This window comes from Sminthopsis crassicaudata, chromosome 1 (genome assembly GCF_048593235.1).
Source record: "Sminthopsis crassicaudata isolate SCR6 chromosome 1, ASM4859323v1, whole genome shotgun sequence".
Taxonomy (NCBI): Eukaryota; Metazoa; Chordata; class Mammalia; order Dasyuromorphia; family Dasyuridae; genus Sminthopsis; species Sminthopsis crassicaudata.
The window spans coordinates 371,464,875-371,480,549 of NC_133617.1; the positions used below are offsets into that span (position 1 = coordinate 371,464,875).

Here is a 15,675-nt window from a genome sequence, read left to right on the forward strand (position 1 = left end):
TATGGAAGGTAGCCCCCTCCCCCATTTACAAAGGAGGAAGCTAAGGCTGCAGAGAAGTGATATGATACAACTAACATCACGATAGTAAGTGGCAAAAGTTGAATTGGAATCCAGAAGTTCTGACTCCAAATCCAGTGCTCTTTCCCCTGTAATATGATGCCAGTATCCTGGTTCACAGTTTAGTATGGATTGGAAAACATTGGTCTAGTCAGGCAGTCCCACAATTACCTTCAGCCGAGATGAGTATGTGGTTAGTGGCACATGATGCTAAAATAGTAATGCTTGTGCTGAACCTTATAAAAACTAGATCTTCATCCAGATACATCAGATAGATCCCCATGTTGCTTCCTTTTTTTTCTATTTTCATGTAAATTTGTAAACAACAACTTCAACAAATACAGCAACTAAATAAACAAAATAAGGATAAAAATCTTAAATTAAAAAATCTTTAACTTTAAACTGTTTACATCTTGATTTAATATGTAGACACATACATAACCTTTAAAAAATAGCCATTTCTTTTTTTTACTCTATAGCCTCTTCCAATTTCTTTTTCATTCCTGTGGTTATAAAAATTTGCTACTGCTTTTAAAAACAATAACTTAGCAGTGCATATGTTGAACTAATTTGCCTGCTTTACTCACTATATCACCTTGTATACTTATTATATGCTTCATATGTATCTTTATGGCATTATATTTTATCACTTTAACATAGCACAGTGTTTTCAGTCCATAGTAAATGTAAGGGAAAGGATAATGGACTGAAAGCAGCTAGATGGTGCAGTAGATAGAGTACAGGATCTATGAGTCTTAAGACTATAGAGTCTTAGAATCAAAAAGACTCATCTTCCTGAATTCAGATCTGGCCTCAGACATTGTGTGACCCTAGAAAAGTCACTTACTCCTGCTTGCCTCAGTTTCCTCATCTGTAAAATGAGCTGGAGAAGGAAATAGCAAATCACTTCAGTATTTTCTCCATGAAAATCCAAATTAGGGTCATAAAGTAGTACATGACAGAACAACAGCAGCAAAAGTTGGGATCCTTACCACTCACTCATTTTCTAACTTTGGGAATACCCCTTGCCTTTCTTGGAGATTTTTTTTCCTGCTTTCCAGTTCTAAGTCTAAATCTTGGACATGAAGATCATCCCAGACTTCCTTCCCTTTTACTAACATCCCATGACAATACTGTTCATATCGGGATCTATTGTTTCCTAATCCTACTGTGGTTTTGAATTTCTACAACCTTTAACCTGCATCTTAGGTTCTGACTGTGTTTGCTTAGTCCCTGATTTCTTCCCTCTTCACTCTAACTGACCTCCAATCTTGGCAGTGTTCATTACGGTTTTTGCCACCAGATCTTTTTACTCAGTGGACTTTCTTCTGATTTTGTTTTCATTCAGATAAACCCCCCACAGACTCCTTGACTCATTGACCAGTTAATCTGGCCTCCGGCTGATTACACCCAGACTGGAGGGTAAACTATCCAGTCTCTAGCACATCCATCTCTTCTGGAATTGGCCTTAAGCCTTTTCCATCTCTTCCCCCCTCTCTCCTGTCCAGCACACACAAACCCAGATGGAATATGCCTTCTACCTGAAGGTTAAAGTTATCTAAAAATAGAATGGGATGGATGCCTTGAAAATGTCTTATCATTGAAAATCTTCAAGTAGGAAATGAGTTCTTATTTGGGCTATTAGAGAAGGGAGTCCTGGTCAAGTATAAGATGACCAGATAGAGGCAGGTCCCAGTCAAATCTGGGACTCTCAGAAGAATAAAAAATTTGTGTAATTTTTTTTCCAAATCTTTTTTGAAAGAAAAGCAATCTAAAATAAATAATAATAGTACAAACCTCTTGTGTTCTTCAAATATCATTTACAAAATACATGTGCTCTACAAAAGAAATGAGCTGCAGTCCCTGCCTTCTAGGAATCTGGGATGTTATTATTAGTATATAGTATTGTTACTATTAATAACTTAATACATTTTAATTTATTCATATATTATAAAATATCAATAATATATATATATAAAATTGATATCATTTTACTTTTCTCTGAACTTTATAATTTCTAAAACATTTTTCTCTTTTTTTAATTTTTAAAATTTTATTTTATTTTTATTATAGCCTTTTATTTACAAGATATGTGCATGGGTAATTTTTTCAGCATTGACCCTTGCAAAACTTTCTGTTCCCATTTTTCCCTTCCTTCCCCCCACCCTCTCCCCCAGATTGGGGGATTGGTATGTATTGGTCTATTGGTAGACCAATACATGTTAAATTTTCTCACTATAACTTGTGATGTTCCCTTTTAAATTTTTTATTTTATTTGTTTTATTTTATTATTCCTTTTTTATAGATGAGGAAATTGGGGTTCAGTGAGATTGTGACTTTTTTTAGGACTACACACCTAAGTGTTCAAACTGGGACACAAATCTAGATCTTCTGACTTTAAGATCAGTACTTCTTCCATTTTGCCATGTGGCTCTGCAAAATGATTATATCTTTCTTTGAAATGATGTATTGAATTCACCAAGAATTCTGCATATTGTTGTCTAAAGTCTAGGGAGCACCTGTTAAATTCAGTTACCAACCCATTGAAGAACATTTGTGAGTGACTATTTCCCAGCATCTCCAGCCTGAGAAAACTTATACATAGGGTTTTTTTTGTTTTTTTGTTTTTTTTTAATGTGTTTCCACTGTGTATAGACTTTCTCATTAGTCACATTTTTAGTTGGTTCTGAAAAAAAAAAAAAAAGTCACTTTGACACTCTTATAAGGCATTCCCCAAGAGATGCATTTCTGTTTTGACCTTGGCTGCCTTAGCTACCTATTCTAACCATCCACCAAGCCTCTTAAGCCATGGCTAAGCTGGGCATCAGAAGTCTTGGTTTCTTTCTGAGTCTCTGCTATAAACTAGCTGCATGTTTGTGCCTCAGTTTCCTCCACTGTAAAACCAAAAGGTTGAACTAGAGGATCTCCAACTTTCTTTTCCATTTCTATTATTCTATAACCACCATCCCCAGCCCAGCTTTTGTTTTTACACTACTTTGAGATGGCAAGTGTTGGAGAACACAGTGTTCCTTCAATAGTTTTTATGTAGGCAGCATTGGAAGCACCTAAATTGTAATAATAAGTAGTCATAATTTTCCTTTAAGTCAAAGAACATGAACACATGCATATTTTTTCAAACCACTCACCCTAGGAATTTTGCTTTCTAAAATTCTTGAGCATACCTACAAATTATGTGGGAAAGTGACCCACATTGAAGAAGCCACAGTAAGTGGATGGTGCTGTGGATATCTGGTATGAAATGATTATGAAACAGAAAATTAATAGAGGGATGTTTTTCAACATTTGGACCTCCTATTAAAACTATTTTTAAATAAAATCCAAAACAGAAATCCCACTTCCTTCCAAAAAGCTTAATGACATTGGTGTATCTCTAAGACCTATTGTCTTCTGGCTGTCTATGATCCAGTTGAAATAAAGGGTGTCTAATTTCACATATCTTTAGAAAAAAATGAGTAAATGAAAACAAGTAGTTGAAAAATGTATAAAGTTCTTTTCTTTCTTTAAAAAGAAAAAGTGTTGTTTTCCTAATGAGAAGTGTGAATACCAGCAAAAAGAAGGGAGGAAGGAAGGCAGGGAGGGAGAGAAAGAGAGAGAGAAGAGAAGAGAAGAGAAGAGAAGAGAAGAGAAGAGAAGAGAAGAGAAGAGAAGAGAAGAGAAGAGAGAGGAAAAAGAAGGAGGAAGAGGAGGAGGAGGAGGAGGAGGAGGAGGAGGAGAAGGAGGAGGGAAGAGGTGTCTGTAACTGCTTTATTATATAGAACTCCTGTTTTGTAAAATCCCTCTACCAGTGCAGATCAGCCACTACTCTTTAACCCATAGTCTTAGAGAATTGTTTGGGAGCATTCAGAGTTTAAGTGATTTGCCCATAATAATATATGTCTAAAGTAGCACTTGAATCCAGATCTTCCTAATTCCAAGACCAGTCCTTTCTCCCCTTTACCACTTCCAGCACAAATGGAATGTTTTATTTCCCAATGTGTTCCTTTAGTAGAAAAAGTCTTCCCATAATGAAACCATATGATGAACAAGAAAGATGGCAGAGTTTTTACTTTGAGATGGTTTGGCGGGTTGAGGTTTTGGAGGGGACTATTTTTGCCTTGAAATTTTGCAAAAAATAAGTATCTAATATGTCCCTGAAATCTGAATTCAGGGATCTGAGACTAAACACAGATTCCTTCCATGACCAGTAGAGATGAAGATTAACCTCTCTCCACCCAGCCAAGTTTAAAACCCACAGTCCCTATGGTAAGCAGCCAGTTGGCTTCAGAAAGTTGTTATCAATGAAATCCAGCGCCAAGGAATACGGTTTTGATGAGCAGCTAGATTTGGCAGGAAGACTCAGACAACTGATTAGTTGTCGACCATTGAAAAAAATATTTGTGAGTGGCCATAAGGAAATGACACAATGAGCAAAGGAAGTCCTCAGCACCTCCAACCCGAGAGCTTCATGTGATCTGTTGGCCTGTTATAAGTATTGGATGGGATGGAGAGTTGAAAGTGGGGGAGAGGGAATAACCAATCCTTCAACCCTAAAACCTGTCTCAGCAGTTAATTTAAGGCACTGAACCTTGCCTCTCGTAACAAGGAGCTGTGGCAGCCTAGTAAAAATGTCATTAAAGCTATCATCCCTGTGGACACATGTGTCACCACTGTTTAAGGCAGCAGTGGAAGTGTGAAAGGTTTAGCAAATGACCCTCCATCCTTCCCATACTGCAGGTATATACCCATCTGGTCAGTTCAATTTAGTCAACATTTTTAAGTGCCTACCGTGTGCCAGGCCCAGGTAAGCATCAGTTTGCTATTGGCAGTTGATGGCTCCATTGCCAAGTGCCACTGGCTCTGAAAGTTTGGAGAATCATGTAGCGTGGTGGAAAAAACTCTCGTCTCAGGAGCAGAAAATCTGGTTTCAAACCAGCCCTTTTCACACAATCAATAGCTTTGTGACTATGGGCAAGTCATTGAACCTCTGGCATCTGTTAAAATGAAGGAAGTGCTATCTTTTTTGCCAAAGTAAGGCCAGATTCCCATGGCACCCTAGGATTTAGAGATAGAAAGGATCTTAGTGATCATCTAATCCAGTCACATAATTTTATACACGCAACAGTTATTTATTGTTTAATCTGAGCAGTAAGCATTGAGCTAGAAGTCAGAAATACTAGAAGGCTTGGATGAGATCCAGTTTCTTTCCTTATGAAGTCTAGAGTTTAGTTTGAGAATGATAACACAGATAATTGTGATGTTCTGTATTACATTAATGTGTTACAATTTTACAAAATAAAGTATTATATAAAGTCAGAAGGAAAAGGTCCTTTCCAGCTAGGGTAATAAGAGAATTCTTCTCCACCTCACCAACTCCCTGGGCTTCCAAAAATAGGAATTAGGAAAGAGATTAGGGGAAGGAGAAGAATAAGCATGTATTCATGTGACAGACACTTTGCTAAAGATTTTACAAATATTAATTCATTCACATTGACCCAGAGATATAGGTACTACCATGGCCCCCATTTTACAGTTAAAAAACCTGAGGCAGATAGCAGTGAAGTGACTTACCTAATATAACTAGTAAATGTCTGAGATCAGATTTGAATTCAGATCTTTTTTACTCCAGACATAAATTCTAACCCCTGTGCCAGCTAGTGTTTCAATGACAGATGGGGACATTCTAGCATAGGGAACAGTTTTTTAAAAGATTTGGAAGCATAAGACTACAAGTCATATTTTAGAGACAAAGAGTTGCTTCTTGTTGGGTACATGGAGGGAAGTGATATGAAATAATCTTGGAGAAATTGGCTGGCACCAAGGTTGCAGAGGGCCCCGAGTGCCAGACAAAGGAGTTTTAGCTTAACTTAGTAAACAGTAGGGTCCACTGACGATTTCTGAGCACAAACAGCACAGCCTGAAATGGATAGAGCCTTGGGTCTGAGGTCAGGAAGTTTGTTGTTGTTCAGTCATTTTAGTCACATCTTTGCATGATTTTATTTGGGGCTTTCTTGGCAGAAATACTGGAGTGCTTTTCTGTTTCCTTCTCCAGCTCATTTTACAGATGAGGAAACTGAGGCAAACAGGGTTAGGTGACTTGTCCACTGTCATAGAGCTAGTAGGTGTCTAAAGCCACATTTGAACTCAGGAAAATGAGTCTTCCTGACATCAAGTATATAACACTATCCGCTGCACTACCTATTCGCTCTGAAATCAGGAAGATCCAAATTAAAATTCAATCTCAGATATTTACCAAATTGTGTGATCTTAATTTAATTACTTAATTTTTCTCTGTTTCACTTCTTGTCTGTAAAATGGAAATTATAGCCCCTACCTTCCAGGGTAGTTGAAATAATGAAAATATGAAATATTAGTAATAAAATGTTATATAAATACAGCATTTTGTATAAAAAAGTTTATTCTGATAATAGCATGAAGAGGCAAGACATAAAAGTAGAAAGACATGAAAAAAACCGTCATTGTCATGGTCTAAACAGATAGTAGTAATCATAAAGGAAAAGGAAACAAGTTCTAGAGATGCAGCAGAGATTCATTCAACAGGAACTGGTAACAGATTGCATATCAAAGTCCAGGGAGAAGGATGAATCAGAGTAAACACTAAGGTTACCAGCATTGGAGATTGGACGAACGATGCTATAACACACAAACATAGTGATGTCAGAAAGAAAAACCATCGTAAGGGGAAAGATAATGGATCTGCTGTGGGGCATATTGACTTTGAAGTGCCAACAGAATGTTCAGATGCATGCATGTCATTGGAGGTGCAGGTCTGAGAAGAGAAGGTCAGGATTAGAGATACTGAAGTGGGAATTATCTGCATAGTGGTGGTAGATGAAGCCAGGGGAAGAAATGAGATTGCCAAGACAAAGAATAGCTATAGACCCACCCGGTGGCACGTAAGCATTATTGGCAAAGACTCATTTTAAGAAGTCGAAGAAAGGGTGAGAGATCACTGAGTAAGGAAGGTTGGACAAATAGAAAACCGGAAAACTGTGTTGTCTCTGAGGCAGACGGATGAGAGAACATCTTGTAGAAAAATCATCAAGAATAAATCTAATCAAGAAAGGTAGCAATGGAGGGGGGAAAGGGTCTAATAGTATCTTACTGATACAGGTAAATCAAGGAAAGATTTGGAGATGGGGGGATTGTAGATCAGGTCTAAAGAGATTGAAGCATCTAATGCAACCCTATCATTTTATGAGGAAAATGAAGCAATAAGACATTAAATAACTTGTCAGTGGTAAGGGAGGGATTAAAGATAATTAAAGTGAAGGGATTAGTGTTCTGATCAAGATCCTCGAGATATGTGGGAGAGAAAGGGAGAAGTGGTTAGTTTGATCAGAGAACAGTTTCAAAGTTCCATATTGTAGAGGTAGTGCAACTTTTGAAAGTGCTAAAGTTCAACTCTATCATATGGGGCTTAAGTGGGTTAGAAAAAGTTATTTTTAAATTTCATGATGTTGAAAAATTGTGGTCAGTTTATTGGATATGTTGGCAATATAAATAATGATGGTGAAGGCAGGAAATATGGGGCAAAGGAGAAGACTGAACTAGATGCTAAAATGGAAAAATGGTTGATAAGTGACAAGAATAGGGAGAAAATGGCACAAATTGGCCACTTGAGGTCCATTTGTTCTTTTTCACTCATTTCAGTTGTGTCCAACTCTTCATGATCCTGTTTGGAGATTTCTTGGCTATTTTCTTCTCCAGCTCATTTTGCAAATGAGGAAACTGAGGCAACAGGATTAAGTCACTTGTCCAGGATCAAACAGCTAGTAAGTGTTCTGAGGTTGGATCTCAAGTCAGCCTTCTGTCTACTGTGCCATACTAGTGGCTCTTTGTTGTCCATGTGGACCTCGAAAAAAAGAAAGGTCATTGATGGATGATGGCAGAGGAATGGTCCTGAAGCATCAGTGGGAAGCAGGAAGGATCTCTTCCTTGTCCTCCTGACACTGAATGTGAATTGGAGACAATGAGAGGAGTGTCTACCAATGGAATCCATAAGGGAGAGCCAGACTCCTATTTAAGTGAAGAGGTGGAGGAAATGAAATTGAAAAGTGTGAAGATGTTAAGACAGTTTGTTGGCAATAGAACATGTGTTCCAGAGCACATGATGGAATGAGCTAAGCAATCATTGAGCCAGACTAAAGTAGAAATGGGGAGGAGTAGGAGGTGATTAGAAGGAAGAGAGCTCAGGAGAGACTGGGATGGGAACACTTCATTCTAGAACTTAAGGCAATAAAAGTGTATGACCAGGACTGGGAAGCTGGTTCAATGGAAGGCAGATTACGTGCCATACTCCTTTAGTGGAAAACTGAGAAAATTAATTTAGCAGCAGCAGCAGCACTCAGTAACACAGAGAATTTGGATCATCATTGTGATCCTCCGTAAGACATGCTTTTCTTTTTGATTGAGGAAATTGAGCTGGACTCTAAACAGGGCAATTGGGAAAGGATTTTTGGTTTTGGTTTTTGTTTGGGATTTTTTTACAAGGAACATTTCTGAGTTTATTCAACAAGAAAAATCTTGTTTGGTACACACAGTAGGCATTTAGTAAACATTGACTGAATGGTTTTCTGTCTGTCTCTGGGGCTGAGCACCAGACCAGCATCACCATTTTGGTCAGACTTAAACCAAAGGAGAAAAAAACAAGCTAAAAAGTACCTAAAATGATAAGGATTTGAGTATTGCCCAGCATGTGAGATTCCAAGGATGCCATCTTACTCATCATCATTTTCTTGACTTTTTTACTGGGCCTTTTTCCTTCTTCATCTTCTTGGTCTTTTCTTGTTGAAGTTTGGATAGGTCTTGTTTCTTGATGGAAAGATCTGAATTAAGGAACTTGATACAGAAAGAAGTTAAGTGAGTTGCCTCAATGTCACTTAGATAATAACTAGCAAAACTAGAATCAGCCCCAGTTCTTTTTTTTAAATAATAACTTTTTATTTTCAAAATACATGCAAAGACAATTTTCAACATTCACCCCTACAAAACCTAGTGTTCCAAATTTTTCCCTCCTTTCCTCCCACTCCCCTTCCCTAGACAGCAAGTAATGCAATATGTTAAACATGAGCAATTCTATTTTTTTAAGTCATACTTTATTACTATTTTTTTTAAAGCAATATATATTAGAGTTGTAAAACTCACTTCCTGAGGGCTATAGGCAGCCTGCAAAACTCCCAAGCATTACTGGAACCAGATTAAAATCTGATTGAGAAATATTTAGCAAATTAAATAAAAATACAAATGGCATAATTTCAGTTTGTGGTTTTAAATCAATATAACCAATAATCTATATCTATTTAAATGTGATACCATTAAATACCAAAATCTATTGATGATCCATATTCTAACTTTTCTTTTTTCCCCCAAAATTTATTCTATTTGAAGAAACAAAATGAGAAAAAAGAAAACAGAAAAGTAGTATTAAACAAAATGAAACAAAAGAAAAGAGAACTATTAGAAATAATGGTTTACAACAGGATGATTTCAGAGAGGCCAGGAGAGACTTATATGAACTGATATTAAGTGAAATGAGCAGAACCAGGAGATCATTATACACTTAAACAATAATAATATATGATGATCAACTCTGATGGACGTGGCTCTCTTCAACAATGAGATGATTCAAACCATTCCAGCTGTTCAGTAATGAAGAGAATCAGCTACACCCAGAGAGAGAACTATGGAAAATGAGTGTGAACTACAACACAGCATTTCCACTCTTTCTGTTATTTGCTTGCATTTTTGTTTTCCTTCTCAAGTTTTTTTTAAACTTTCTTTCTAGATCCGATTTTTCTCGTGCAGCAAGATAACTATAAATATGGATACATATATTGTATTTAACATATACTTTAACATATTTAACAGGTATGGGACTACCTATCATCTAGGAGAAGAAATGGGGGGAAGGAAGGGAAAAGTTGGAACAGAGGGTTTTTCAAGGGTCAATGTTGAAAGGTTTACCCTTGCATATGTTTTATAAATAAAAGGCTATAATTAAAAAAAAATAAACTAAAAAAAAAAGAAAGAATGGCTTTAAAAATCCCTTTTATTGAAGGGCAGATAACATGAATCATGCTCATGATGATCAATGAAATCACAGTTCTCTCTAGAATGACTATTCAAGGCAGGCAGGTGTTAGCATAATATGTCAGCATTCAGACTAAACAGTATTTGCTTCCATTAGATCTTTGTTTACATACATGTCACAAAGTGAACATAGAAATAATTTCTTTTTTTCAGTCATACTTCTTTTTTCCCTAAATTTATTTTATTTGAAGAAACAGAAAAAGAAAAGCAATACCAAACAAAATGAAACAAAAAATAGAGAACGTTATCATGTGCCCAGCAGAATATCAGGGAGGATTCAAAATATATAACAACAAATACCAATTTAAGAATTCTTATATATACATGTGTGTGTGTATATATATATATATTTACACATTTATCATGCTGCATAAGAAAAATCAGGAAAAAAAGAATGAGAAAAGGGGAAAAAAAGCAAGCAAATGACAACAAAAAAGGTACAAATACTATGTTCTGATCCACACTCAGTCCCCACAGCCCTCTCTCTGGGTGCAGATGGCTCTCTCCATCACAAGATCATTGGAACTGGCCTTAATCATGTCATTGTTGCAAAGAGCCAAGTCCATCAGAACTGATCATCATATAACCTAGTTGTGGCTGTGTACAATGATCTCTTGGTTCTATTCATTTCACTCAGCATCAGTTTGTGTAAGTCTCTCCAGGCCTCTCTGAAATCATCCCTCTGGTCCTTTCTTACAGAACAATAAATTTCCATAACATTCATATACCACAATTTACCCAACCATTCTCCAATGCTGGGCATCCACTCAGTTTCCAGTATAAAAAGGACTGCTACAAACATTTTTGCATATGTGGGTCCTTTTCCCTTTTTGATGATTTCTTTGGGATATAAACCCAGGAGACATTGCTGGAACAGAGAGTATACACAGTTTGATACCCCTTTGAACATAGTTCCAAAATGCTCTCCAGAATGGTCGCATCAGTTCACAACTCCACCAACAATGTATTAGTATCGCAGTTTTCTCACATGTCCTCCAGCATTTATTTACTATTTATCTTTTCCTGTCATTTTAGCCAATCTGAGAGGTGTGTAGTAGTACCTCAACGTTGTCTTAATTCACATTTCTCTAATCAATAGTGATTTAAAGCATTTTTTCATATGACAAGAAATTATTTTCATTTCTTTATCTGAAACTTATTCATATTCTTTGACCATTTATCAATTGAAGAGTGGCTTATAAAGTCTTAGAATTTTGAGTCAATTCTCTATATGTTTTAGAAATGAGGCCTTTATCAGAACTATTGGATGTAAAAAGTTTTTTTCCAGTTTTCATGCTCCAAAAGAGCATTGATTCTTTCTCCTACATTATGTTAAGTATCCTTCCAGCTCTAAGACTTTTAGTTCCGTATTATTAGAAGCAATGCATACATGGCTGGTGAATTTGGAGAACCTTGTTTCTAAAATCTAAATAGCCTTTTCTCAGTCCTCATCCTTTTTCACTTCTGTGCAGCCTTTGACATTGTCAGTTCATCCTCTTCTTGGCCTTTTCTCCCCAAGTTTTCTCTGCTGGTTCCTCTCCTGCCTATCTGACTCCTTCTCAGGGTCTTTATCCAGACCACCCCCACTAACCATGATGTCCTCCAAGACTGTCTTGGACTCTCATCGCTTTCCCCATATGCTGTTTGGTTTGGTGATCTCTTCAGGTGTAACAGACTCAGTTCTTATCTCTGTGCTGGAGATTTCCCGGTCCCCTTATCCAGCCTCATCTTCTCTCCTGACCTTCACTCCTACACCTCCAATTACTTATTGGAAACGTCCAGTAGACGTCTTAAGCTCAGCACATCCCAAAACTGAGATCAGTATATTTCTTCCCAGCTCTCCTTTCTTTCTAATCTTCCCATTACCATTGAGTATTCCACCATCTTCCCAGTCATTAGACTTGCTCCAAAGTGTCAGCTTCAACTTTTCCCTCTCCCTCCCCCATATCTAATCAGTTGCCAAGATCTATTATTTCTGCCTTTGTAGCATTTTTTATATATACCTCCTTTTTCTCCTCTGACACTGACATCACCCCAGTCCAACCCATCCATCACTCAGCTGTCAGATTGTCTTCCTAAAGCACAGGTCTGAGCATGTCTTATTCAATCAACTCTAGTAGCTTCCTATCACCTCCAAGAGCCAATATAAAATCCTCCAATAGTCAAAGCCCTCTGTAACCTGGCCTCCTCCCACCCTTTCAGTCTTTTGACCCCTTATTCACTCCCACATGTTCTGTTCTCTGGTGACTCTGCTCTCCTATTTCTTTCTTTTCTTTACAGCTTTTTATTTTTAAAACATATGCACAGATAATTTTTCAGCATTGACCTTTGCATAGCCCTGTGTTTCAGATTTTCCTTTCCTTCTCCCCACCCCCTCCCCTAAATGGCAAGCAATCCAATATATGTTATACATGTTAAAATATATGTTAAATCCAATATGTGTAAACATATTTATACCATTCTCTTGTTGCACAAGAAAAATCAGATCAGAAAGGAAAGAAAACGAGTAAGAAAACAAAAGGCAAGTGAGCAGTATCAAAAAGTGAGAATGTTGTGTTGTGGTCCACTGCTCTCCTATTTCTTAAACATCTGTATTTTTACTGTTAGCTAGTGGCCATTCCTGGAATTCTCTTCTTCCTCATCTGTTTCTTCTGATCTCCGTGAGTCCATTCAAATTCCAGTTCAAGTCTCACCCTTTATAGGAAGCCTTTCCTAGTTCCCCTTAATTTCAGTGCCTTTCCTGATTTTATCTTCTCTAATTTATACTTTCAATATTTTGTTTGTACAATTGCTTATATGTTGCCTCCCCCATTAAGCTCAGAAACCCTTGTCTTTCTTTGTGTCCCTCACTATTTAGCATAATATCTGATACATAATAGGAACTTAATTAATGCTCGTTGATTAAAACTATCCCTGCACTTAAGAAGCATATATTCTAATGAGAGAGACAACACAATTATTTACAAACACGTTATTTTTATCATTCAATCATATCTGACTCTTTGCGATCACATTTGGGGTTTTCTTGGCAAAGATACTGGAGTGGGGCTTCTCCAGCTCATTTTAGGATGAGGAAACTAAGGCAGACAGTATTAAGTAACTTGTCTAGGGTCATACACTAGGCAGGCTGGGTTTGAACTCAGGAAGGGGAGTGTTCCTGACCTGGCCCTCTAGCAACTAGCTGCCCTTCTATATGCATACCAAGGTTATAGGAGAGAGTAGGTAAAAGACAATCTGAGAATGGAAAGTACTAGCAGCTGAGGAAGAGATCTTCTATAGAAGATAGATTTAAGTCTTTATCCAGGGACACCAAGAGTTAGGGGTGAGATAGAACATTCCCAATAGGTAGACCGTGCCCGGTAAGAAGGACAAAGGTGAAAAATGGAGAGTTGTACTTGAAGAACTTATATCTAAGTCTGAAAAGGACCTTGGAGGCAATTTAAAATAATAGATTTTTATTTTTCTATTTATTTGAAATATATTCTACCTCTCATTTTATAGGTGAGGCTTAAAAAGTCACACAGATTCCTTAAGGGGCCACTCTTTGGGAGATGAGCAGTTCAATTGATTCAATACTTTTTGGCTAATATTTATTTTCATTAAAATTGCACATGTTTAACCTATATTGAACTACTTGCTGGATTACCAGGGGAGAAGGGAGGTGAAGAAGGAGGTAGTGAAGGAGGGGGGGAAATTTGGAATACAAGTTTTTTGCAAGGGTGAATGTTGAAAATTATCTTTACATGTATTTTGGAAAATATAAAGCTATTTTTTAAAGTTTATCTTCATTAGAATCCTGGTGCTTGAGAAATGTTTGGCCCATTTCTGCAGAAGTGGATAATCAGCTTTGAGAGCCAACAGAACTCTGACCCAGAATACATGTTTTTAAAAAAATGATCTTGAGTCTAGAACAACCTCTATAGTTCTTGAGGGAAAAACCAGAGCAAAGCTGAACCGAGACCGGATGACGAGGATCAAGAGATTCAGGAAGTACTAGTCAGTCATCCTCATGGATTCTGGTCTGGTAGTTCCCTGGGCATTATAAAAATTCTAAACAAAGATGGCCAATTTCCCTCTCTCCAATCAGAACTTCAAAATAGCTCACTGAGAAACAGCAAGAGTGGAAAAAGGGAAAATAGCCTGTAAGGGCCCTTTAAATGGGTGCCACAGCGCATCGGGAGATTGAGGCCCGGAAGTAATTTCTGTGGATATTAGGACTGCCCTTGGGCGGGATCCTGGCCATATTGAGATAGCTTCGTAATGGGTGACTCTCTCGCTGATTGGCTGTGTGTGTGACCTCACAGGCCCTATATAAGCCCACTGCAGGCAGCAACCGCCCTCTTTAACCTCGTGCTGTTCACCCTGGCTCCTAGCCTGGGTGGCCAAGCCAAGATGGATAGCCAAAAGAGGTAAGGGTTTTGGTAGTGAACACGTGGGTCTTCTGACCAGGTGTTCACTCGGGAACCAACAAGTCAGGGCATCAGCTAGGGCATTATGTGAGTAGGTATAATAAAGGCTTTTAAGATTACACGTGGTTGTTCTTGAGTGCGCTACCGGTTATTAAACTATAGATTCAAGAGATTGTGGCCAGAGACCTTAGAAGGCCTCAGAGGAGGCGAGCCGGGTAGAGCTCACACTGCAAAGGACAGTGGTCAAAGGTGCTCTGGTGGGTCTAGGACAGACTAGTAATTGTAACTGCCAGGAGAGCACGTTACAATAGCCGATCAGTAATAAACCCAAATGAAAAAGAAATGAATGTTTGTTATACTTCCATTAAAGAAGCCTAAGATTTCATTAGCTTTTTTGGTGACCATATTAATTATATCACTCACTTTATATAAAAGTGGACAGTTCCCTTAAACCCTCAGTTCTATTTCATGTAAACTGCTATCTCATTGTATCATCACCATCCTGTAATTTCACATTTGATTTTTCAAAACCAAGTGTTGGACTTTTTATTTTATCCCTATTAAATTTCACATTTTTATAATGAGTCTATTGAGATTTTTTTGCATTCTGATTCTGCCAGACAATGTGTTAAACTCTTCCAACTATGTGTTATCTTCAGCTTTGAAAAGCATACCATCTGTCTGTCATTGATAAAAAGGTTGAGCAAATAGTGCAAAGGACAGAATCTTGGGATGCTCCAGTATTTTATATATATATATATATGCATGCATACACATACACGCACACCTTGCTTTAGTTTGATATCAATCAATACGTTAATCCTATTTTACATGATCTTACTGTAAGATCACACGCTGGTATGGCTAATCCTCCCCCCAATTAAGAAATTTGTATCAAATATAGGGGAGATAATGTCTGTGGAGGGGAAAGGCCACATCTGAGAAATTCTGTGGAGCAAGCTCCTCATAGAGCTCACCATGAAGATTTAGTCCCATTCTCCAAGCATTTATTGAGCCCCTGCTGTTTGCCCAGCGTGTCTGCTGATACAGAATTTCAGGTATGGGGAAATGGTGGCAAGGGAGACGTTTTTCAGCAAGG

The 15,675-nt window shown here is 37.7% G+C and overlaps 1 protein-coding gene across 10 annotated transcripts in view; it reads left to right on the forward strand.

Annotated features, from left to right (window-relative positions):
* CTIF (cap binding complex dependent translation initiation factor) overlaps positions 1–15,675 on the forward strand; it is a 486,242-nt gene that overhangs the window by 340,212 nt on the left and 130,355 nt on the right. The gene's annotated exons all lie outside the window — the stretch shown is intronic.